A 26,567-nucleotide genomic window follows, 5' to 3' on the forward strand; every position below is an offset into this window, starting at 1 on the left:
TCAGAGCCCCAGGGCCTCCGCGGCCTTGCGCGACTCGAGCCGGAGGTCGGCGATGCTGGAGTTTTTGCTGTTGCTCTTCGCGGCGGCGGCGACCACGGCGGCGGCCGAGGCGGACTCGGCCAGCGACGCGATGGGCAGCCCGAACGGCGGCGGGGGGAAGATCAGGTAGGGCGCGTGCGCCGCCAGGTGCGGGTGCAGGTACGGGTGCGCGTGGGCCATGCCTTCCAGCTGCAGCTGAGCCTGGACCTGCAAAGCGGACCCGGGCGGGGTGAGGGCGCAGGATTGGGGATTGGGGAACCCTTCCCCCCCGCAAGCCCCCCAACGCTTCTCCTCTCCCCCGCAGAGCGTCATCCCTTCTCCAACTCTGCAAGCCACACCCCCATCTGACTGTCCTCTTTCCCCCGGCCCAGAGCTGGCGCTGACTTCCAGACTTGCTGGGGCCAGGGGAATCCAAACAGCTCCCCGAAAAGCGCATCGGAGTAGGGTTCACATCGGGGCACCCACCCGGGAGTTCAAGATGCCTTCTGTTTCCCGGGATTCAGGGTCTGGACAGCGGCTCATCCCACCGCCCCCAAGTAGGGAACACCAGCTCCCCACACCTCTCCTGGCAACATCAGGTCCCCAAGCCTCTCCCGTGGACACCAGCTCCCCAACCCTCTCCCCGGAGATACCAGCTTCCCAACCCTCTCCCCGGAGATACCAGCTTCCCAAGCTTCTCCTGGGAACATCAGGTCCCCAAGCCTCTCCTGAGGACAACAGCTTCCCAAGCCTGTTCCTAGAGACATCAGGTGCCCAAGCATCTTCCTGGAGACAGCCGGACCCCAAGCCTGGGAAGTGGGGGGACACCAGCTCCCCAACGCTCTCCCCAGAGACAGCAGGTCCCCAAGCCTCTCCCTATGGACACCAGCTCCCCAAGACTCTTCCAGGGAAACCAGGTCCCCAAGCCTTTCCCCGAGGGACAGCAGGTCCCCAAGCGTCTCCCCGGGGACATCAGCTGCCCCAAGCCTCTCCCGGAAACACCCGCTCCCCAAGCCTCGTCCAGGGAAACTAGGTCCCCAAGCCTCTCCCCCAGGGACACCAGCTCCCCAAGGCTCCATTGCGCAAATCCAGGCAGGCCTGCGGGCTCCAGCGGCCTCATTTCACCCGGTCCTGCATGCCAGAGACTGTGCGAGAGGTGGGCTCTGTCCCCAGCCTGGAGGCCACATGCCCAGGAGGGGAGAACAGGAGGGACGCGGACCCCTCTTCTTCGGGCCTGAGCCATGGAGACTTGGAGAGCTCCCTCTCGGGCTCCATTTCTGAATTTTTCATTTACGATTTACAGCTTTATACCTGCAGCTCCCAGCGCCAACCCCATGGCTCTCCACCCTCAGCCAGCAGAGGCAGAGGCCAGACGTCTGGGACCTGACGCCCTTCGGCAAACGAGCGCGCGAATAAAAAACGCCGACTTGTCCCCTTGGAATAAAACGGTCAAGAACGGAGACCACGCGTCCCCGCTGTGTGCCCCTGGCTCTGTTTCACCCAGGCTTGCAGTCTCGACCCCCAAATTGGAAACCAAGGCAGCCGTGCTGCGTCCAGCCAGGGTGCAAGTGGGCACCGTCCCAAAACCCTGCACCTCCTTCCACGCAGTTCCCAAATCCCCCCCACACACACCCAATCCCAAGTCGGCTGGGAGCTGAGTAGGGTGTTACCAGCTCAGAGGTGCACAGCCCAGGACAGAGGTGGGGGGGGGCAGCAGGAGCCGGGCAGACGCCCCAGGCCTTCGGGAACTTGAGGGATTAGTGAAAGGGACATGAGTTTCACGAGGGGACGCCAGCTCCCCAATCCTGTATCCCAGGAACACCAGCTCCCCAGGCCTCTTTCTGGGACACCAGCTCCCCAATCCTGTCTCCCGGGAACACCAGCTCCCCAAGCCTCTTTCTGGGACACTAGATCCCCAATCCTGTCTCCCGGGAACACCAGCTCCCCAAGCTTCTTTCTGGGAAGCCAGCTCCCCAATCCTGTCTCCCGGGAACAGCAGCTCCCCCATCCTCTTTCTGGGACACCAGCTCCCCAGTCCTGTCTCCCGGGAACACCAGGTCCCCAAGCCTCTTTCTGGGACACCAGCTCCTCAATCCTGTCTTCCCAGAACACCAGCTCCCCAAGCCTCTTTCTGGGACGCCAGCTCCCCAATCCTGTCTCCCGGGAACACCAGCTCCCCAAGTCTCTTTCTGGGATGCCAGTTACCCAATTCTCTCTCCCCAGAACACCAGGTCCCCAAGGCTCTATCCCATCTCTGATCCTCAGGCCCAGGCATCCCACATTTCTTAACCAGGCAGACAGCCAGGTGTGGTTGCGGGGGGCGATGCCTGGCTGGGTGGGATTTCTCACCACTCTGATTTTTGTAAGATTTCTGCTGAAGCTTGTGTATGTTCACCTTTCCAAAGGAGGCCCTTGGAGTTTACAGCGCGATATATCTATTTTTTTTTCTTTTCTCAGAGTGTTGCTGTGTCGCCAGGCTGGAGTAAATTGGTGTCATCTCAGCTCACGGCAACCTCCGTCCCCCCGCAGGTTTAAGCGATTATCCTGCCTCAGTCTCCCAAGTAAGTGCGATGACAGGCGTGTGACACCACCACGCCCAGCTAATTTCTGTGTTTTTAGTAGAGACGGGGATTCACCGTGTGGGTCAGGCTGGTCTCAAACTCCCGACCTCAGGTGATCCACCCGCCTCGGCCTCCCAAAGTGCTGGGATGACAGACAGGAGCCACCGCGCCCAGTCTAGCCTGATTTAATATGTGCCAAGACGCCTCTAAATGCTCCCTTGGAAAAGCCACTGCCTCCCGCTCCAAAGGGCTAGCCGAGGAGCCGGGAGTGTTAGAATTTGGGAGTCAGTGGGGGGTGGGGGCATGGGCAGCAGAGAAGGAGGCGATGGGTCCCCGGGGTTCTTCAGAGGAAGAAAAACCAGCTACCTCTTGGAAAGGCATCCACAAAGCTCCCATATTCACATAGGGTGCCACTCGGCAGGCGTCTAGGTGGTTGGTGGTGCCCAGGATGACTCCTGTGGTGAAAAGGAAGAGGCGTGAGTGTGTGTGGGGGGGTCCCCCCAGGAAAGCCCCACCACCACCACCACCCCCCCACCAGCTTCAGGGTCCCACCCCCAAGCCCCGACACCCACCTTTATGCATCTGATTCTCCTGTTTCCTGCACTTGGCTCTTCTATTCTGGAACCACACCTCGGTGGGAAGGCAGACAGAGTTTGCACCTCGGTGGGAAGGCAGACAGAGCACCCTCCCTGCCAGGCTGCACGGAGCACTTTTGCACCTCTGGGAGCCTGGAGGTAACCGATGGGGGATGGGGGTGTCAGCCCCTTACTGATCCTCTGTATCCACCCATGCATAACTGCCTACCTAGAACTGGAATTTATGGGGATTTTCTTTTTAATCTTTGTTTGTTTTAATTTTGTTTTCATGGTTTATTTTATTTTATATTTTATTTTGACATAGAGTCTTGCTCTGTCGCCCAGGCTGGAGTGCAATGGCCGATCTCCGCTCACTGCAAACTCAGCCTCCCGGGTTCAAGCGATTCTCCTGCCTCAGCCTCCCGAGTAGCTGGGATCACAGACGCCCACCCCCCCCCCACCGCACCACGGTCGGCTAATTGATTTATTTTTATTTTTTTCTATTTCTAGAGTAGTCGGGATTTCTCCATGTTAGCCAGGCTGGTCTCGAACTCCGGACCTCAACTGATCTGCCGGCCTCAGCCTCCCAAAGTGCTGGGATGACAGGCGTGGGCCACTGAGGCTGGCCTCAAACACTCTCTGCCCCAAGTAACTGACACGTGTGAGTCAATACCGATTAATTTAAAATGAAAGGTGTATTCTGAGACATGAAACATGCACTCTGCAACTTCGCAGCGTTCTGGGTGGGCACCCGGACCCCCGATGCCTGGAGACCCTGAGAAAAACCCCGGCTTTCGACCTTCACACTTTACCCAGCAAGGCAGTGGGCGAGCAGCTGGCTTACGAGTCCCCGGAGCCCAGAAAACGTGTTTCCCTTCCCCATGGCCTCCTAGGAAGCCTTGGGGAGCTGAAGGGACTCCATTCATATTATGGGAGTCGTGAACATCCTGGAGAGGTTCCCCCCCTCCCCAGGAATAGCAGGCTGTGGCAATAGGGGCGTTGTGCTCCTGTTACGCCTTCTGAGTCTCGGGGGAAGCCTCGAAAAAGTGGGGTGCAGCAGAACAGGGGATTCCCCCCCCGAGGAGCCTGGGGAAAATCACAGGCCTCATGTCAAGACTTGGGTGCAGATTCCACCCCCTGTCCTCCCACAGGCTCGGAATTCAGAGTCCCCTCTGCCCCAAGCTGACCAGCTGGGAAAGGCGGGGAACTTAGGCTCCCTCCGGCGCCCCCCACAGCACCCCCTTGGCAGTGTCAGTCCCTGGATTCCGTTTCACAGGTATTATGTGGCAGCCCGACCTGCAAGCAGACCCACACTCCAGTGCACAAGAGAAATTGTTTGTGCAGAGACGGGTACCCTTAGCCAAGGCGGGTGAGCCTCCCAGCAGTTCCAGCTGTTCTGGGCAAAAACCGGCAGCCATCGCTCCCGGCCGTGCAGAGCCCAGGGCTGGCGCCCCTGTAAATCGAACCTCAGAAATCCCTGGGAGTTTGGAGGCGAAACAACGTGGTCTCGAACCCAGGACGGAGCCTCCCTCAGCGGTTTCGGAATAACATTTTCAGTTCGTAAGTGACTCCCGCCGGGATGAAAACGTTATCCTTTTGCCCAGCAAATCCTCCTGACACCCCCATCAAAAAAAAAAAAAATCCCCAGCCTGGGCTATAACATTGAAATTCACCCACCATTGCCCTGTTTCCAAAGTCCGCCTTGACACCCCAAAGCACACTGACCCTGCACCGCTTGGCAAGGAAGCCCCAGGAAGTCCATTTAAAAAAATCCTCCTGAAATCTGGAAATCCTGGTTGCGTCTCCCTTTCCCAAAGCGAGGCGGGGTGGGGGGGCGGAAATAATGATTCTGAAAAATAAACGTGATGAATTAGGTGCTTGGCGAGATGCTCATAAATCAGGGCTGCAGTGAGTGATTCGGGATCAATTCCAATTAGGCCCGAATATGGTAAAGTGAAGTGTGTTACACTGTTTTAGAGACTTATTTCTTCATTAAGAGGCAGTCACGGATTCCTTCCACAAACACCAGTAAAGCGATTTCCTTTTGATTTCCATTAGAGACAGTAAATAATGACATTTAATTTAACCATGCGCCATAAACCCGGAGGTGGCTGTTTGTAATGAAATCACGGGCTGGCCACTCACCGCGCTCTCATAACTTTCCATTACAACGCTGACAGCTGGGCGATATGAGTTTCCAAAGACCCCCCCGCCCACCAACACCCACCACTAAAAATAAAAGGTTAATGACGACCCGCGAAGTCCCACACTCCATTGAAACTCTATCGGCTGAGAGCGGGGGACACGCTGTACCCAGAGAGGGGACCCAAGTACTCTGAGATCCCTGGGACTAAAATATCCCTCCTCGTCCCAGCGCTTTGGGAGGCCCGAGGCGGGTGGATCACGAGGTCAAGAGATCGAGACCATCCAGGCCAACTTGGTGAAACCCCGTCTCTACTAAAAATACAAAAAAAATTAGCCGGGCATGGTGGCGGTGGCTGTGATCCCAGCTACTGGGGGAACTGAGGCAGGAGAATTGCCTGAACTCAGGAGGCAGAGGTTGCAGTGAGCCGACATCGCGCCATTGCACTCCAGCCTGGGTAACAAGAGCAAAACTCCGTCTCAAAAACAAACAAAAAAAAGTAGTTTTCACCTGTGTAAAGTAACTACTTATTGTCGCTTTTTAAAAATTGCAAGCAGGCAAATGAAAAAGGTGCTGGGCAGGTGCCATGGCTCACGTGTGTTATCCCAGCACTTTCGGAGGCCGAGGTGGGTGGATCACAAGGTCAGGAGTTCGAGACCAGCTCAACCAACATGGTGAAAACCCGTCTCTACTAAAAATACACAAAATTAGCTGGGAACAGTGGCGCGTGCCCGTAATCCCAGCTACTGGGGAGACCGAGGCAGGAAAATTCCCTGGGCCCAGGAGGCGGAGGTTGTGGTGAGCCGAGATCACGCCATTGCAGTCCAGCCAGGGTGACAAGACCGAAACTCCGTCTCCAAAACATAAATAAATAAAAATAAAATAAAATATCCCTCCTGGACCCGGTCCCTTCCACCCTTGACACCTTCCACTGTGTGGGTTGGGGGGGGAGTGATATCCCTGTTTGAACCAATTGATTTTTTCCAGGAGGACCTGAACCCTGCTGGCCAACGTTTACAACTGGACAGTTCTCCCTGCGGGCCACGGAGAATGATGCCTTTCATTCCGTTCCCATATCTGTTACTATTATTATTATGATTATTTACCAGGGTTAAATTTCCCTGGACCTCCAGGATCGATAGCCCTGGGCTGTCTCCCCCCGAAGTGTGTTTATTTTACGGGGTGGAAGGGGGGTGCAGACACACCCCACTGTCACCAATTTTGTGCCACAGTTGTAAGGTAATAGACTACGGAAAGAAATAGTGTGGAATTAAATTACGAGTAATTTATTTTTATAGAAACCGTCCATCAACAGCCAGGGACGTACGAGAGGTCCCAGGCAGACAGACACACCGGGACGTGACATACATGGGACACCCCCCCAAACCCCCAACCCCGTCACCCAAACTTTAATCTTTTCATTAACTTATCTGGGGCCATCCAATCCATCTTCTGGGAGAGGGCTGGAGGTGACGAAAGCTTCCTTCCCTCCTGGAGGCCACAGAGATTCTGACCAGGATCTCCCGGACCTGGACAGAAGCGTTTCTTGTGGGGGGACTACAGCTGTCACCTACACGACAGCGCCTGGAAGTCTTTATTTCACGCTCAGGATTCTGAGAAAGGCTTTTCAAGGCAGCCACAAGGGAAGACACAAGGGACCCAGGGAATCGGGGGCCAAAACATATTTTTTAAATGAAACATCTCAAAAGAGACTCTGCAGCTAACTCATCTGTGTCCTCATCCCCTAAGCAACATTGAGGGAAACTTGTGCTTGAAGATAATGTACCCCAGAGAAACGGAAAGGAATGAGGAGTTACAAACACACACACACACACACAGAAATATAGACACACATGTACATACACACACAGACACACATATATATACAAACAGAGACATATATATACACACAGACACACACAAACATATAGACACACACAGACATATATACACACAGAGAAATATATATACATGCACAAAAGAACATATATATTCACACACACACAGATATATACACACACAGACATATATATACAGACATATATATATACACTCAGACATATATATATATATACAGACATATATACACACTGACATACATATAGACACACAGAAACACAGACACACACAGACATATATATATACACACATACATACATACAGACACACGCACACAGACATATAGACACACACACAGAGACAGACACACACAGACATAGACACATATAGACACACACACAGACATATATACACACACATACAGACGCACACAGACATACACACACAAAGACACACATATACAGACACACAGACATATATATACACACAGACATATATACACACACACAGACATACACACACAGAGACAAATATATACACACCCACAGACATATATACACACACATATATACACACAGACATATACACACAGACATATACACACACAGACATACACACACACACATATATACTGTTTTACAAGATCTTTTATTAATAATATATATTTAATTTAATTTATATATATTTTTTAATGAAACCTCTGGGAACACCTGCATGTAACACACATATGTATAAACATATGTATTTAATTTCATGTATATACATATACATTTTATATATATATACACATATAATATATATATACATTATATATATATATATATATAATATATATATATATATGCATTTTAATGAAAGATCTTGTAAAACGCTCCCCCCATCTCTGGCTAAGCACTTTGCTTTGAATGGATGCCTCCCCAGTGGGCAATCTTAATTTCATTTATTTTCCAAGTGGTTCCCCGGGTCCCGGGTATCCCAACTCTGTCACTCTCCCGCTCTCTCCCTCTCTCTGGCTCCCTTCTGTCCTGTGCAGAACCAGGAGGAGTTCAGCTGCCAAGGGGCTGAGCTTGGAACCTGCTCCCCCACCAACACCCAGGAAATAAACTCATACATTTAACTCAATGTGTGCAAAACCGAGGAAGCCTCTGCCCCCCCTACATGCCCATGCTCCTGGTCCCCAGGAAATAAATTTATACATTTAAGTGAATGCCACACTCCTGGTACCCCGTGCCTGCTCAGATGGGCACTGTGGATTGGCACGTGCCTCTGGGAGACCCCCAGGCCTGGCCTAATGGTCTCCTCTCATCCAGTTGCCAAAAGTGTCCTTCATTCTCCCCACAGCTCCCGGGAGCAGGAGGGAGGAGGGGTCCTGTGGAAGGGAGGAGGGAGATAGAGGAAAGACAGGACCCTATTTCTGACCACCTAGGGTCACACTGCACCCCTCTTATTTGGATCCTAAGCACGCTGAGGACCCTGGTAGGATTCCTGAGGACCCTAAATGCAGTCGGAAGGGAAGACAGAATGGAATCAGGGGCCAAGATACATGTTTTTAAATGAAAGAGCTTGTAAACACTCTGCTTCAAAACCTAACTGTATCTATCTTCACGTCCTAAGCAAAATCGAGGGAAAACTGTGTTTGAATGGACTGACTCCATGGAAACCAAAAGTAATCACGGGTCAAAATATATAAACATTTATAGAAACAAATACATATTCACAAAAACAAATATATAAATATATATTTTCTAAACAAATATATAAATATATTTTTTCTAAACAAATATTTAAATATATTTTTTCTAAGCAAATATATAAATATATATTTTCTAAGCAAACATATAAATATATATTTTCTAAACAAATATGGGGGGAGGACTCAAGATGGCGCTGTGAGAACAACCCAGGATTGGAGCTCACCTTGAATCTGCAAATGGTGAGTCAGAGCTGCATTTACAGAATGATCTTTGTTGCCCACAGAACGGGGAAACTCCCATGTATAAAAAGACATGGGACGCCAGGCAGTAGGTCTGCCTGGTGAATCCGGCAGCCGTGGTGGCTGCGGCCGGCCCTACCCAGCAATCCCCACAGGGCGCGCTTGTCCGGGTGCCCTGTTGAACTGGCAACCTGAGACTTGAGAGGGCTGGACTTGAGACTGAACGAGACTTGGACAGTAGCCCAGCCCAGGGGATTGCAGGGACAGATCGTTTGGGATACCCAGTGGGACGAACAAAACGACGATTTCAAACTATCCCGAGCAGTCCGTCCGAGACGCTCTGTGGGGGAGGGGCGTCCACCACTACCCAGGCAAACCGCCCCAACTGAGATACACGCCCACTGCTGACGCAGCCAGCCATTGCTGAGGCAACCCGCCCCAACTGAGATACATGCCCACGGCTGATGCAGCCAGCCGTTGCCAAGGCAACCCGCCCCAACTAAGATACAGCCCACTGCTGATGCAGCCAGCCGTTGCCGAGGCAACCCGTCCCTACTGAGATACACACCCACTGCTGACGCAGCCAGCCGTTGCCGAGGCAACCCGCCCCAACTGAGATACACGCCCACTGCTGAGGCAGCCAGCCATTGCCGAGGCAACCCATCCCTACTGAGATACATGCCCACTGCTGACACAGCCTGCGTTGCTGAGGCAACAGGCTACAACGAAGAGACTCCGCCACAGGGCGTGGCAGAGACTGCAGCAGAGCCTGCAGGAACATGGCAAATCACACAACAGCAGGGCGGAGCCTCGGCAGCCAAACAGTGGCTAGTCTGCCTTCTAGCTGGGCAGGACACCTCATTGAACATCCAAAAATAAAGCCCAAACCCCTCAACACAGAGCATTTGAGGAAAAAAAAAAGGGTTTTTTAATGAGCTCTGTTGCAGCAGAATCAAACATAGCAGCCTAACAGCCCTGAATTAACAACAGAGCACACAGCTCAGTAATTAAGCCCATATAAAGTACAAACTGTCTCCTCGAGCAGCTCCCTGACCCCTCTATATCCAGAAGACTGACATTAGGCAGGCATCATCCTGGGACAAAGATAGCAGAAAAAGAAACTGGTAGCATCCCTTGCTGTGCCACAGATGCTAGAGGTGCACCCCAGACAAGCAGGGTCTGGAGTGGACCTCAGTAGTCGTACAGCGAAGGGGCTAGACTGGTAGAAGGAAAACCAAGTAACAGAAATACTTCATCATCAACATTCCGGGTGTCCACTCAGAGACCCAATCGAAAAGTCAGCAACTACGCAAACGACCAGCAGACAAATCCACAAAGATGGGAAGAAACCAGCTCAAAAAGGAGGAAAACACCCGAAACCAGAACACCTTGCCTCCTAGAAGTGACCAAAACTCCTCACCAGCACGGGAATAAAGCTGGACGGAGAATGACTGTGACGAAATGACGGAATTAGACTTCAGAACATGGATAATGAGAAACTTTTGTGAGCTAAAAGATCATGTATTAAATCAATGCAAAGAAACTAAGAACCTTGAAAAAAGATTTGAAAAAAGATTCGAGGAAATGATAACAAGAATGGATAACTTAGAGAGGAATATGAATGAATTAAAGGAGCTGAAAAACACAATACGAGAACTTTGTGAAGCAAACACAAGCTTCAATAGCCGAATTGACCAAACAGAAGAAAGAATATCTGAAGTCGAAGTCCAACTCAATGAAATAAAATGAGAAACCAAGATCAGAGAAAAAAGCGCAAAAAGGAATGAACAAAGTCTCCAAGAAATGTGGGACTATGTGAAAAGACCTAACCTACGTTTGATAGGTGTACCAGAAGGGGACGAAGAGAATGAATCCAAGCTGGAAAATACTCTTCAGGACATCATCCAGGAAAATTTCCCCCACCTAGCAAGACAGGCCAACACTCAATTGCAGGAAATAAAGAGAACACCACAAAGATATTCCACAAGAAGAGCAACCCCAAGACACATAATCGTCAGGATCAACAGGGTTGAAATAAAGGAGAGAATAATAAGGGCAGCCAGAGAGAAAGGTCAGGTCACCCACAAAGGGAAGCCCATCAGACTCACAGCAGATCTCTCCGCAGAAACACTACAAGCCCGAAGAGTGGGGGCCAATATTCAACATTCTTAAAGAAAAGAACTTTCAACCCAGAATTTCATATCCAGCCAAACTGAGCTTCAGAAGTGAACGGAAAATAAAATCCTTTGCGAACAAGCAAGTACTCAGAGATTTTGTCACCACCACGCCTGCTTTACAAGAGCTCCTAAAAGAGGCACTACACATAGAAAGGATCAACCAGTACCAGCCATTCCAAAATCACACTGAATGCTAAAGAGCTTCAACATAATGAAGAATCTACAACAACTAACAGGCAAAACAGCCACTTAGCCTCAAAATGGCAGTATAAAATTCACACATAACAATATTAACCCTAAATGTAAATGGACTAAATGCACCAATCAAAAGACACAGACTGGCAAATTGTATAAAAATCCAAAACCCATCAGTGTGCTGTATCCAGGAAACCCATCTCACATGCAAGGATACACAAAGGCTCAAAATAAAGGGATGGAGGAAGATTTACCAAGCTGATGGAAAGCAAAAAAAAAAGAAGGAGTTGCAATTCTCATCTCTGATAAAATAGACTTTAAAGCAACAAAGATCAAAAGAGATAAAGAAGGCCATTACATAATGGAAAAAGGATCAATACAACAAGAAGAGCTAACGATCCTAAACATATATGGACCCAAGGCAGGAGCACCCAGATACATAAGGCAAGTTCTTAAAGACTTACAAAAGGACTTAGACTTCCACACAATAATAGTGGGAGACTTTAACACTCCACTGTCAATACAAGACAGATCAACCAGACAGAAAATCAACAAGGATATCCAGGGCTTGAACTCAGACCTGGAGCAAGCAAACCTGATAGACATTTACAGAACTCTCCACCCCAAATCCACAGAATACACATTCTTCTCAGCACCACATCACACCTACTCAAAAAGTGACCACAGAAATGGAAGTAAAACACTGCTCAACAAATGCAAAACAACTGAAATCATAACAAACAGAGTCTCAGACCATAGTGCAATCAAGTTAAAACTCAGAATTCAGAAACCAACCCAGAACCACACAGCTTCATGGAAACTGAACAACTGGCTCTTGAATGTCTACTGGGTAAACAACGAAATGAAGGCAGAAATAAAGAAGTTCTTCGAAACCAATGAGAACAAAGACACAACGTGCCAGAACCCCTGGGACACATTTAAAGCAGTCTCTAGAGGAAAGTATATAGCAATAAGTGCCCATATGAGGAGAATGGAGAGATCCAAAATTGACACCCTATCGTCAAAATTGAAAGAGCTAGAGGAGCAAGATCAAAAAAAATCAAAATCCAGCAGAAGACAAGAAATAACTAAGATCAGAGCTGAGCTGAAGGAGATTGAGACACGAAAAACCCTTCAAAAAATCAATAAATACAAGAGCTGGTTTTTTGAAAAGATCAACAAAATAGACAGACCACTAGCCAGATTGATTAAAAATAACAGAGAGAACAAACAAATAGATGCAATAAAAAATGATAAAGGGGAAATCACCACAGATTCCACAGAAATTCAAACCATCATCAGAGAATATTACAAACAACTCTATGAGCATAAACTAGTAAACCTGGAAGAAATGGATAAATTCCTGGACTCCTGTGTCCTCCCAAGCCTAAACCAGGAGGAAGCTGAAACTATGAATAGACCAATATCAAGGTCTGAAGTTGAGGTAGAAATTAAGAGCCTACCACACAAAAAAAGCCCAGGTCCAGATGGGTTCACAGCCGAATTCTACCAGACACACAAGGAGGAGCTGGTACCATTCCTTCTAAAACTATTTCAAACAATCCAAAAAGAGGGAATCCTTCCCAAATCATTTTATGAGACCAACTTCATCCTGATACCAAAACCCGGCAGAGACCCAACGAGAAAAGAAAACTTCAGGCCAATATCCATGATGAACATAGATGCAAAAATCTTCAATGAAGTTTTGGCAAGCCGATTGCAACAGGAAATCAAAAAACTTATTCATGATGCTCAAGTAGGATTCATCCCAGGGATGCAAGGCTGGTTCAACATATGCAAGTCAATCAACGTAATTCACCACATAAAGAGAACCAAAAACAAAAACCACATGATTATCTCAATTGATGCAGAGAAGGCATTTGACAAAATTCAACAGCCCTTTATGCTAAAAACCCTCAATAAATTCGGTATTGATGGAACGTATCTCAAAGTAATAAAAGCTATTTATGACAAACCAACAGCCAATATCATACTGAATGGGCAAAAACTGGAAGCATTCCCTTTAAAATCTGGCACTAGACAAGGATGCCCTCTTTCACCACTCCTATTCAATATAGTACTGGAAGTTCTAGCCAGAGCAATCAGGCAAGAAAAAGAAATAAAGGGTATCAAATAGGAAAGGTGGAAGCCAAATTGTCTCTATTTGCAGACGACATGATAGTATACCTAGAAGACCCCATCGCCTCAGCCCAAAAATTCCTGAAACTGATAAGCAACTTCAGCAAAGTCTCAGGATATAAAATCAATGTGCAAAAATCACAAGTATTCATCTACACCAATAACAGACTTAAGGAAAGCCAAATCAAGAGCGAACTGCCATTCGCAATTGCTACAAAAAGAATAAAATACCTTGGAATACAACTCACAAGGAACGTAAGAGACCTCTTGAAGGATAACTACAAACCACTGCTCAACGAAATCAGAGAGGACACAAACAGATGGAGAAACATTCCATGTTCATGGTTAGGAAGAATTAACATCGTGAAAATGGCTATAATGCCCAAAGTAATTTACAGAATCAACGCTATCCCCAACAATCTATCATTGACTTTCTTCACAGAACTGGAAAAAACCACCATGAACTTCATATGGAACCAAAAGGGAGCCCGCATAGCCAAGTCAATTCTAACCAAAAAGAACACAGCGGGGGGCATCACACTACCGGATTTCAAACTATACTACAAGGCTACAGTAATTAAAACAGCATGGTACTGGTACCAAAACAGAGATATAGACCAATGGAACAAAACAGAGGCACCGGAGGCTACACATCATACATACAACTATACAATCTTTGATAAACCAGACAAAAACAAGCAATGGGGAAAGGATTCCATGTTTAACAAATGGTGTTGGGAAAACTGGCTAGCCATGTGCAGAAAGCAGAAACTGGACCCCTTCCTGACACATTACACTAAAATTAACTCCAGATGGATTAAAGACTTAAACATAAGACCTGGCACCATAAAAACCCTAGAAGGATATCTAGGCAAAACCATCCAGGACATAGGAGTAGGCAAGGACTTCATGAACAAAACACCAAAAGCATTGGCAACAAAAGCCAAAATAGACAAATGGGACCTAATGAAACTCCACAGCTTCTGCACGGCAAAAGAAACAGTCACTAGAGTGGATCGGCAACCAACAGAATGGGAAAAAATTTTTGCAGTCTACCCCTCTGACAAAGGGCTGATATCCAGAATTTACAAAGAACTCAAACAGATTTACAGGAAAAAAACAAACAAGCCCATTCAAAAGTGGGCAAAGGATATGAACAGATACTTTATGAAAGAAGACATATATGAGACCAACAATCATATGAAAAAATGCTCATTGTCACTGGTCATCAGAGAGATGCAAATCAAAACCACATTGAGATACCATCTCACGCCAGTTAGAATGGCGATCATTAAAAAATCTGGAGACAGCAGATGCTGGAGAGGATGTGGAGAAAAAGGAACACTTTTACACTGTTGGTGGGAGTGTAAATTAGTTCAACCATGGTGGAAGACAGTGTGGCGATTCCTCAAGGCCTTAGAAATAGCAATTCTATTTGACACAGCAATCCCATTACTGGGTATATATCCAAAAGACTATAAATCGTTATACTATAAGGACACATGCACACGAATGTTCATTGCAGCACTGTTTACAATAGCAAAGACCTGGAATCAACCCAAATGCCCATTGATAATAGACTGGATTGGAAAAATGTGGAACATATACACCATGGAATATTATGCAGCAATCAGAAATGATGAGTTTGTGTCGTTTGTAGGGATATGGATGAATCTGGAAAACATCATCTTCAGCAAACTGAAACAAGAACAGAAAATGAAACACCGCATATTCTCACTCATAGGTGGGTGATGAAAAATGAGAACACATGGACACAGAAAGGGGAGTACTAAACAGTGGCGTCTATTTGGGGGAAAATGGGAGGGCCAGTGGGAGGGTGAGGTGGGGAGGGACAGCCTGGGGAAAAATGCCAAATGTGGGTGAAGGGGAGGAGAAAAGCAAAGCACACTGCCATGTGTGTACCTATGCAATTGTCTTGCATGCTCTGCTCATGTACCCCAAAACCTATAATCCAATGAAAAATTTAAAAAAAAACATCACTCTGAAGTGTTATCAGCAAAAAAAAAATATATATATATATAAATATATATTTTCTAAATAAATATATATGATATATATACAAATAAATACATGTACAAATATGCATATTTGCACAAAGAAATGTATATACAAATATGCATGTTTGTATAAAAAATATATACAAATATATATAAACAAATATATATATCATTGTTTGCCCTTACATATATGTGTATATGTATATTTTTGCCTTTATATATATAAATAAATAAATATATTTATAGGCCTTTATATATATATATATATGTCTCTACTAAATGCGTTTTCCTTTATATATAAATATATCTACAAATGAATATACATAATATGTGTTTACGTATATACAAAAAATATATCTACAAATAAATATAAACAAATGTTTGCCTTTGTATATATAAATATATGGATATTTTATATGCCTTTATATATATATAAAACTATCTCATATACCTTTATATATAAATATATATATATTTTATACACGTTTATTTATACGTATGTCATATGCCTTTATATATATAAATATATACATTGTATGCCTTTATATATATAAACTATTTTGTATGCCTTTATATATAAATATATATTTTATATGCCTTTATGTATATATAACTATGTTGTATGCCTTTATATATATACACAGATATTTTTAAATGCCTTTATATATATATATAACTGTGGTATGACTTCATATATATAAATAGATATTTTACACGCCTTTATATATATATCACTACGGTGTATGCGTTTACATATATAAACATACATGTAAAAGCAAACAAATATATGTATATACACATATACAAACATACAAGAGACACATACCCAAATCTCAAGGCAAACATGCGTGGGCATACAGAAACACAACATACATATATGTGCGTATGCGTGTATTTGTTGGATCTTCGCGCAGACAAACCCCGGGATACGCCACCCCACAGGCCGCAGGCGTCTCCCCAAGGCCGCGCACCCCACGCGCCCCGCGTGCCCCAGCTCCGCGCGCTCCGGGCAGGGCCCCTGGTGGTGACCAGGGCGCAGTTGGCGCAGCCGGTGCGCCCCGCGGGTCCCCCCCAACCCTGGGGTTCCTGCCTGCACGCGCGCCTCCCAGAGCCCCAGGCGCTGGCTGAGCTCCTAGCTCATGAAGGCGTCGAGATAGTTCGTCTCGTCGAACAGCCGCTCCAGCTCATTGAGCTGCTCCAGCGTGAAGTTGGTGCGGCTGCGCCTCTGCTTCAGCTTGGCCTGCGGGTCCTCGTCCTCCGACTTCACGTCGTCGCGTTTGTCTTTGCATTCGTAAATCCCAGCGTGGCGGCGGGGGGTGCGGCGCTGAGGTGGGGGGGCGCCTCTCCAAACCCTCCCGGGGGTCCCCTCCGCGAGCGCGAGCGCGCGCGCACCCACCCCCGCCCCAAGCTCCAGCGAGCAGACGACCTGGCACCGGACGCGCATCGCGGGGTGGGGTGGGGGGGTGTTATTTCCGCGCCATGAGTGTCCTGCGGTGGACACGGGGTACCCCGAAAACCTGATGCGCCTTTACGCAGGGCCCGCGTACCCGCCACTGGGCAAAAGCCGCTTTTTAGGATAAGAACCTTGTTTCCTTGGCCTCCTCTCCTCCAAATCGTTTCCTCAATTATCCACTTCTAGTCTGTTGACATAACCTAACCTTTTCTTAATTATTATTATTTTAAAGGAGACTGGGGTTTCAAATCCTACTTTTAAAGAAAATTATTATTACTATTATTATTATTATTATTTTTGGAACAGTTGACGACTGTGGGGTCCCCGGCGGGGCGCCCGGGAACTGGACAGGCAGGTTGCGGACTCTAGGCCCGCGGAGAGACGCTATCCCCCTTTGCAGCGCAGCTGGGCTTCGGGGTGCGGGGTGCCTCCGGGGTCTGGCCGAGCTAGAAAAGCCCCCTCATCACGGAAACTGTCACCAGAACAGCTGAACACCACCGCCCATGGGGAACGCTTCGCCGCAACCTGGGACTCGAACCCCGTTCGAAGAAATCCCTCTTTCCCAGGTACGTGATGTCGGTCGCGCACCCACCCCACCAGGGTGCCAGAAATGGCTCTGCGTCACCTCAAAAAAAAAAAAAAAAAAAAGGTGACCTGCTTTTATTTGCTGCGGGACAGGGAAGGGCATGAAAAGTCCGCTGTCGGGCGTTTCCAGCTAGAAAGCGTTTTCTTCCTAAGGTTACACATCCAGAGCCTTGCCATGCCCTTCATCGACCCAGCGCTGGTGAAAGCGGCTCCTCCGGCGCCCGTCTGTTCTCATCTCCGGGCCTGCTGGGCGCAGAGGAAGAGCCCCGCGTGGCCCAGGCTGGTGTCAAGGGTAAGACGTTGCCATTTGCAAGTTGAGCCTTGAAACAGTCTCAGAGGCCCCCGGTCACCCACAAACTTGCAAACCTCACAAATCCCACCTGCGTCAAGGGGAACCTGGTAAAGGCCGGCGCCGCGTTCTGTGTCTTCCTTCCACCACCCACCCCAGGGCCTCCCGCGAGCTGGAATTCAGCGCCGGCCCCTCTTTCCAGCGTGGACTTCAAATTCCCTTTGGCCTCCTAAAACGCACGTGCTTCCAAGAACACGGCGTTCCTTTCCCACCCGGAATCCTTTTCCCTGGAGCTGGCCCTGGAGCTTCCTCCTTCATTTCTCTTATGAACCCCAGTGATGGAGGCCAGCTGGGAAACTGGGCTTCGGAGGCTCCAAGCACCCTCCTGCGGGCTTTGCAAAAGCCACGGGATTCCACGGGTGGGTGCCCGGGACTGCTCCCCCGACTCTCCAACCTCCATTTACCTCCAGCACGGGACACAGCGCTGGTGGGGTCTTGTCCCTGCCCAGTCAAGGGGAAAGGGGAGGGGGACACTCACTGCTTGTCCTCTCCTGGGTCCCTGAATTCTTATTTTCCGCTTTCAAAAGCCCTGGAGTACACTTCGCTGTGGTGCCATGTGGGGAAGAAGACAGAGGCCAGAGGAGGAAATTGGCTCACGCCCGTCATCCCAGCACTTTGGGAGGCCGAGGCGGATAGATCACGAGGTCAAGGGATCGAGACCATCCCGGTCAACACGGTGAAATCCCGTCTCTACTAAAAACACAAAAAATCAGCTGGGCATGGTGGCGCGTGCCTGTAATCCCAGCTACTGGGGAGACTGAGGCAGGAGAATTGCCTGAACCCAGGAGGCGGAGGTTGCGGTGAGCCGAGATCGCGCCATTGCACTCCAGCCTGGGTAACAAGAGCGAAACTCCGTCTCGAAGAAAAAAAAAGAATCCCGCAGAACGGGCCGCCAGACCCAGCTAAACGTCTGACATGGATCTCAGGCCCTAAAACTCTGAAGCTCAGCAACTGCTGAGTAAGCCGGGCCGGCTCGGCCCACGTGGCCTCCCAGCGACCGACGACTGATTTATCATTCATAACCAGCGTTCTGCGTTCACAAGCTCAAGGCCTGGGGACCCAGTCTGGTCACCCTGGACGGTGGCGAGGCCACCGATCCCCCCCGAAAACTCTGCTACCGGCACTCGATATGTAGGCCCCAGCAGAGCAGGTAGCCCCAGAGTCTTCGGAGAAATTACCTTTGGGGGAAATTCACCCTCCCCACCAACCTCTTGGAATCCATCAGCGGAGATTAGATTCTCTGTCTCTCTCTCTCTCTCTCTCTCTCTCTCTCTCTCTCTCTCTCTCTCTCTCTGTAATAAAAAATAATAGCTCTCAATGGTCCGCTGCAGTTGTGACCCTGACACTTTGCGCTCGTTTCCTTCTTGAGGTTTACAGAGACCAGTGGGTGTGTTTGTGGAGGGGAATGTGGGGTAGACACGGCCTCTCGTAGCCCGGATTCACCACGGGGAGATCTCCCACGGAGGTTTCTGGAACAACAGCTGGAGGGAAGTCCTCCCCCCGCCCCCCCCAGGGCCCGCCGGGCTGCCTGAAACCCGGCTGCGCGCTGAGAGCCTGGAGTAGGACAGGGCCTCGAATCCACCAGCTTCCTGGAGGCACCCTCACGCCCCATCCAGATCCCGGCCACCTGCGGGCACCAGACTGGTTTTAATTTAGACAACAGCTTTCACCGAGATCCAGCCTCCAGGATACAAAGAGAAAAATAGAAGAAAGAAGAAAAGAAAGAAAGAAAGAAAAAAGAAGGAAAGAAAGAAAGAAAGAGATAGAGAGAAAGAAAGGAAGGAAGAAGAAGAAGAAGAAGAAGAAAAAAAGACGGAGGAGGAGGAGGTGATGGAGGAAGGAGAAGGAGAAGAAAATTGTTCCTTAAAGGAAAGGGAAGGAGGCAGAAAGATGGGGGCCTTTCCATCTGTTTCCCCCACGTAGCCTGGAGTCTAACCCGCTGTCCCGGGTGGGCACAGAGGTCCTCTTTCCGCGTGGGTGACGTTAGATGCAGGCCACAGACACAGGGACACTGAGACAGAAACCCACACCCTTATAGACGCCAGCCCCTCGGCTGTGCTGGGAGCAGCTCAACCCTGGAACCCTAACACTTTGCGAGGCGAGGCGGGCTGATCACTTGAGGTCAGGAGTTCCAGGCCAGCCTGGCCAACACGGTAAAACCCCGTCTCTACTAAAAACACAGAAAAACTAGCTGGGCGTGGTGGTGGGTGCCTGGGATCCCAGCTACTCCGGAGGCTGAGGCAGGAGAATCGCTTGAACCTGGGAGGCGGAGGTTGCAGTGAGCTGAGATCGCGCCACGGCGCTCCAGCCTGGGCGACAGGCTGCCTCAAAAATACGTATATGTGTGTGTTCATAGCAGGCCCCATGGCCGCCAGGATCCACCCCAGCCCCGCGTCGGCGCCCAGAATGCGAGGCGGTTTGAGTCTGTGGCGGGCAGCGCGCGGCCCCAGCTCCCATCCTCCTTGCACCCAGGACTCCCACCGTGGACACCTCCCAGCTTCTCCAGCGGGCTCCAGTCCTGCCTTTGTTTCTTTCTTAGGAAAATCCTGGCCTCGGGGCCTTCTCCTCCGACCCGGGGAGCTGTAAATGTGCGGAGCGCCGGACCCGCCAGCCGACTGCGTGGGGCGAGGCGGCTTCGAACCCCGGGAAGGGGATCTGGGGGAAACCGCGGGGCGCGCGGAGGAGCTTACCTTCCGCCACGCGCGCGGTGCCAAATTCCTTGAGCTTCTCCTCGTTGTCTACGTGCTCCTCGAACAAATGCACGGGGCAGTGGCCGGTGCCCTCCGTGAGGTCGGGGAGGCTGGAATCCGACGTCCCCAGCTCCCGCGAGCGCGCCAGTCCGCTCTCCAAAACTTCGCGGTAGGTGATGGAATTCTTCTTCCCGCCGCAGCCGCCGCGTCCTCCGCCTCCCGCGTTCCTGTCCTTGCTCTTCTTGTCCAAAGATTTGGATACAAAGACCGTGAGCTCTTCCATGGCTGAGGCCGGCGGGGAGGAATCTGCGCGGGGAGGACTCCGGGAAGCTTTGGAGGCGCGGGGGCCGGTGGGTGCGCGCGTGTCCCCGCGCAGAGGAGGGACGAAGGCGGCACGTGCGCGCGCGGCTGGATCTCCAGCGCTGTTATTTACGCCTTTCCATTGGAAATCTCGCTATTTAGACGTGCCGCCCTCGCCCAGCCCCCGGCGCGCCGCCTGTCTAGAGCAATTACTGGTGTCTCGGCCCCGCGGCGGACGCACGCAGGGACCGCGGTGTCTCCCCCACCCTCCCCAAGGCCGGCAATTGGGCTTCTTGTCATTTCATCACAGTTTGGCGTCCGCTCTGAGGTGCGTAGAGGTAAAGATCCCGGTTTTGTTTCGTTTTTTTTTTTTTTTTTTTTTTTTGGCAGGGAGAGCTCGCGCACCGCCAGTGTCCCCCAAGACCGGTCCCCGCGTTTCTGGGTTCCTCCGGGGCTGCGGCGCAAAAGCAAAGTGGACCAGGACTTCGCGGGGCTGGAGAGAGGAATGTCCCAGCCGTTCCGCGGCCCCCGCCCCCGCCCCCCCATCGTCTATTCCAGGGGAGGAGCGCAGAGCCCAGCGCCTGGACCTTTCCAGGAACCGCCCTTCCCCCACCTTTCCGAAGGCGGAGAGGGAGAGCGGACCCGGGCGCGCCGGGACCCGTGATTTGGGAAGTTGGAGGCTGCTGCACGTGTTTTGACGGAGGGATGGAGACCCGGGCGGAGGCCCCTCGGAGCCGGATGGAGGAGCACGGGGAGCGCGGGTGAGATGGAAAGCGTCCGAAGGACCCCCCCGAAGTGAGAAGAAGGTTCCCGGTGTCCCCAAACCTGGACGCGAGCGCTGAGGATCCGCGCGGCCGCCTCCCGGGTCTGCAGCGCCAGCAGAAAGGAGCTCGGGTCCCCAGGAGGAGCGCTTCGTGCAGACCGGGTCATTTCTGCACGCGCCAGACCCCGGCAGACCCCGGATTGAGGCCGCCGTCCCCCACTTAGCGCCGCGCTGACACCCCGGCGTGTAGGATATTTACTGGGGAGAACATTTTATATATATATACTTGGTGTTTTCGGCTTTCCTGGCGGGGTTACCCTGCAGTGGAAGCCGAGGTTCGCCTCCGTGAGCTGAAATTCCTTTTCCAAGTCCTGGAAACCAAATAAAGTTGAGTTATTTTTCCTCTCTTTTTCCCTTTCTTTTCTTCTTCTTCTTCTTTTTTTTTTTTTACCCTGTAAAATGCCCTCATTTTCCCCACTCGCCCTTCGCGTTTGGAGCTGGGGAGGGTCCCGGGGAAGGTGAGACTTTTTTGGGGGTGGGGGGGGAGAAGCTCTTTTGCGGGTTTCCGGGAGACACCCGTTCGAGGCGCGCAGCGTTGGCGCCTGGGAGTCGGGCCCTGGTCTCCTGCAGCGGAAAGAAAGGGGGCCGTGTTTCCCCGACCCCAGGGCGCAGGGAAGGGGTTCCCTGCAGTGCCGGTCAGATTGAGGTGGGGATGCCCCGTAAACGGGGAGTGGCGCGCGCTGAGGGGAGGAGGAGGAGCTGAGGAGCTGGAGAAATAACCGTCCTTATTCCCCCTTCCATCCTACATCCTCCATCCCTCCCTCCATCTTTTTCCTCCTGTTTCTTTTCTCCCTCCCTTCCTCATTCCTTCTTTCCTTCATTTCTTCATTTCTTCCTTCCTTCCTCCCTCCCTGTCTTCCTCCCTTTATTCCACAGGGTTCCCCACCCCACCATCTATTCCCTCCCTCTTCCGTCCCTCACTGTTTCCCTCCATCCCTCCCCAGACCCCTGACCCCCCTCCTCCCGCCTGTGAAACTTTCCCCTCTCTCCCTCCTCCTCTGCCTCCCATCCTCCTCTCTTTCCCTCTTCCTCCCTCCTTTCCCTTCCTGTCCCCTCCGTCTTTCTCCCCCTCCATGTCCTTCTTTCCTTCCTCCTTCCCTCCTTCCTTCCTCCCTCTCTGTCTTCCTTTATTCCACCAGCTTTCCCCCAACCTCTATTCCTCCCCTCTTCCTTCCCTCCGTTTCCATCTATACCCCCAGACCCCTGTCCCCCTCTCTCCCTCCTCCTCACATCCTTCCTCCTCCTTTTCCTCCCCCTATTTCCTGTCCGTCTTCCTCCCTCCTTTCCCTCCCTGTCCCCTCCATCTCCCTCCCCCTCCACGTCCCTGTTTCCTTCCTCTCTTCCTCCCTTTCTCTCTCCCTCCGTCCCTTCCTCAGCCTCTGCCTTTCCCCCATCCTTCCCCCCTCCGTCTTCCCCCTTCCCTCTCTGCCCCCCACATCACTCCCCTTCCATCTGCCTCCCTGTTTCTGCCTGTCCCTTCCCTCCCCCTCCTCCTCCGGGGAATCCAGGCATGGCAGCCGGCACCTCTTCCCCACCCCAAATGGGCACCAGCCCGGCCGGCGGATCCCCGTGATCTGGAGACGGCCAGGTCCGGCGTAAACTTCAAAAGCGGAGGCAAAGGAACCCCCCCAACTCCGTGACAAACAGATCTGTGTCACAGGGACGTCCCATCAAAGCCCGGGCCGCTACATATCACAGTATCACAGAGAATGACAAATAGTACCATGTATTATGCAGAGTCGCCTCGCGGGTCTTCCTCCTGGAGCAGAGGCCAGGAGGGTGTGCAGGGGACGGGGGTAGGGTGGTGGGATGGTGACCGGGGCAGGCGGGAGTCTCCCTGCTCCTCTTCGTCCTCCCAGCACCCCAGGGCACGTCCTCCCCTGCGGGAAGGCGGTGGGGGGGGCGTGACTGAAAGTGTGTTGGGGCCGTGTGTAAGTCAGAGACAGACAGAGACAGCATAGACAGAGACACAGAGAGTGAAGGAGAGAAAGAGAGACAGGGAGAGACACAGAGATGCAGAGACAGAGACACAGAGACAGAGAAGGAGAGAAAGAGAGACAGAAAGAGACATGGAGATACAGAGAGAGACAGAGACAGCATAGACAGAGACACAGAGAGTGAAGGAGAGAAAGAGAGACAGGGAGAGACACAGAGATGCAGAGACAGAGACACAGAGACAGAGAAGGAGAGAAAGAGAGACAGAAAGAGACATGGAGATACAGAGAGAGACAGAGACAGCATAGACAGAGACACAGAGAGTGAAGGAGAGAAAGAGAGACAGGGAGAGACACAGAGATGCAGAGACAGAGACACAGAGACAGAGAAGGAGAGAAAGAGAGACAGAAAGAGACATGGAGATACAGAGAGAGACAGAGACAGCAGAGACAGAGACACAGAGACAGAAGGAGAGACAGAGACAGTGAGAGAGACAGGGATATGCTGAGACAGAGACACTGAGACAGAAGGAGAGACAGAGACAGTGAGAGAGACTAGGATATGCTGAGACAGAGAAACAGAGACAGACGGAGAGAGAGACAGGGGGAGACACAGAGACAGCAGAGACAGAGACACAGAGACAGAAGGAGAGAAAGAGAGACAGTGAGAGAGACAGGGATATGCTGAGACAGAGACAGAAGGAGGGAAAGAGAGACAGGGAGATGCAGAGAAAGACAGACAGCAGAGACAGAGACACAGAGACAGAAGGAGCCAGAAACAGGCAGAGACATGGAGATGCAGATACAACAGAGAGAGAGAGAGATCCAGAGAACATTCTCTACGCTACAGCCGCCTTCCGGGGTCCCCCGAGCCCAGATAACTTTTCTGCTCCCGAAGGCGTCCCCACGTCTCTGCCTGCTGCAAAGCTGGGTCCCCAGGGATGGCACAGGGAGCCCCTCACAGCTGCCCTCTGGCTGCCTCCCAAAAACCCTCCCTCCTCCCAGCTCAGGGGCCTTCTCCGACTCCCAGGACCAGACCTTCCCGGGGGTCCGGTGGGGCCCTGGCCTTCCCAGGCCCGAGGTCCCTCAGCAGGGGACGGCCTGCAGCCCAGACCCACTACCCCCAAGGAAACTCCACCATGCCGGGGTCTCCCTCCAGGAAGGATGCCGGGGATGCTGCCACACAGGAGCTGTGGCTCTTCAGACATCTAAGAACATCCTCAGAGAAAAAGCAAATGCCCTCTTTCCTCGGGACCCCGACTTTTAAGTCCCATGGTGGACGAACGGCTTTGAAATAAATCGTGTCCAACGCGGGAGCCGTTTTCCTCTATGCCAAAGACACTGTGTTTGCTGAGAGTTTCTGGGTGGGAAGCGGAGGTGGTTCTTCTGTAAAAACCGGACTCTGTCTCGGGGACAGGCTAAGTGGGGGGCCCCACTTGCCCCTGCCCCCCAAAAGCACTCTCCCATCTCTTACCAGAAGCTTAAACTAAATTCTAACTGTGACTTTAAATTCAACTACAGGGAAACAGAGACCGAGAGACAAAGAGATGTAGAGAAAGAGAGACAGGGACAGAGATACAGAGACACAGGAAAAGAGAGAGAGAAAGATACAGAGGAGGAGGAGAGGGAGAGGGACAGAAAGAAGCACAGAAAGATGGACACACAGGGACAGACAGAGACACACAGAGACACAGAGAAAAAGATAGACAGCAGAGACAGACATGCAGAGACACAGAGACAAAGGGAGACAGGGGAGACACATATAGAGAGAAAAAGAGAGAGACAGCAGAGACAGAGATGCAGAGACACAGAGACAGAGAAAAAGAGAGACAGTGAAGACAGACACACAGAGACACAGAGAAAAAGAGACAGACAGACAGTGGAGACAGACGCAGAGACACACAGAGACACAGAAAAAGACAGTGGAGACAGACATGCAGAGACACACAGAGACACAGTGGACACAGAGACACAAAGAAAAAGAGAGAGTGGAGACAGACACTCAGAGACACAGAGAAAAAGAGAGACAGCAGAGAAAGATACACAGAGACAGAGAAAAAGAGAGAGATATTGGAGACAGACACACAGAGACACACATAGAGAGAAGAAGACAGAGACAGCAGAGACAGAGATGCAGAGACATACAGAGACAGAAAAAAGAGACAGACAGTGGAGACAGAGACAGAGTATAAAAGAGAGACAGTGGAGACAACCACAGAAACACAGAGAAAAAGGACAGACAGTGGAGACAGAGATGGAGAGACACACAGAGACACAGGAAAAAAGAGAGAGACAGTGGAGACAGACACGCAGAGACACAGAGGAAAAAGAGAGACAGTGGAGACAGAGACAGAGGATAAAAGAGAGAGACAGTGGAGACAGATACACAGAGACACACATAGAGAGGAAAAGACAGAGACAGCAGAGACAGAGATGCAGAGACACACAGAGACATAGAAAAAAGAGACAGACAGTGGAGACAGAGAAGCAGAGATACACAGAGACACAGGATAAAAGAGAGAGACAGTGGAGACAGCCACAGAGACACAGAGAAAGAGGACAGACAGTGGAGACAGAGATGGAGAGACACACAGAGACACAGGAAAAAAGAGAGAGACAGTGGAGACAGACACGCAGAGATACAGAGAAAAAAGAAACAGTGGAGAAAGAGATGCACACAGACACAGGAAAAAACAGACACAGTGGAGACAGACACACAGAGACACACAGAGACACAGAGAAAAAAGAGAGAGATAGTGGAGACAGACATACAGAGACACACAGAGACACAGAGAAAACAGAGACAGTGGAGACAGACACACAGAGAAACAGGAG

The 26,567-nt window shown here is 50.6% G+C and overlaps 1 pseudogene; it reads right to left on the bottom strand.

The window, feature by feature from the left end:
* Positions 1-20,958, bottom strand: LOC100409141 (short stature homeobox protein-like; annotated as a pseudogene).
* Between the last annotated feature and the right edge of the window lie 5,609 nt (positions 20,959-26,567).

Source organism: Callithrix jacchus, chromosome Y (assembly GCF_049354715.1).
Source record: "Callithrix jacchus isolate 240 chromosome Y, calJac240_pri, whole genome shotgun sequence".
Classification (NCBI taxonomy): domain Eukaryota; kingdom Metazoa; phylum Chordata; class Mammalia; order Primates; family Cebidae; genus Callithrix; species Callithrix jacchus.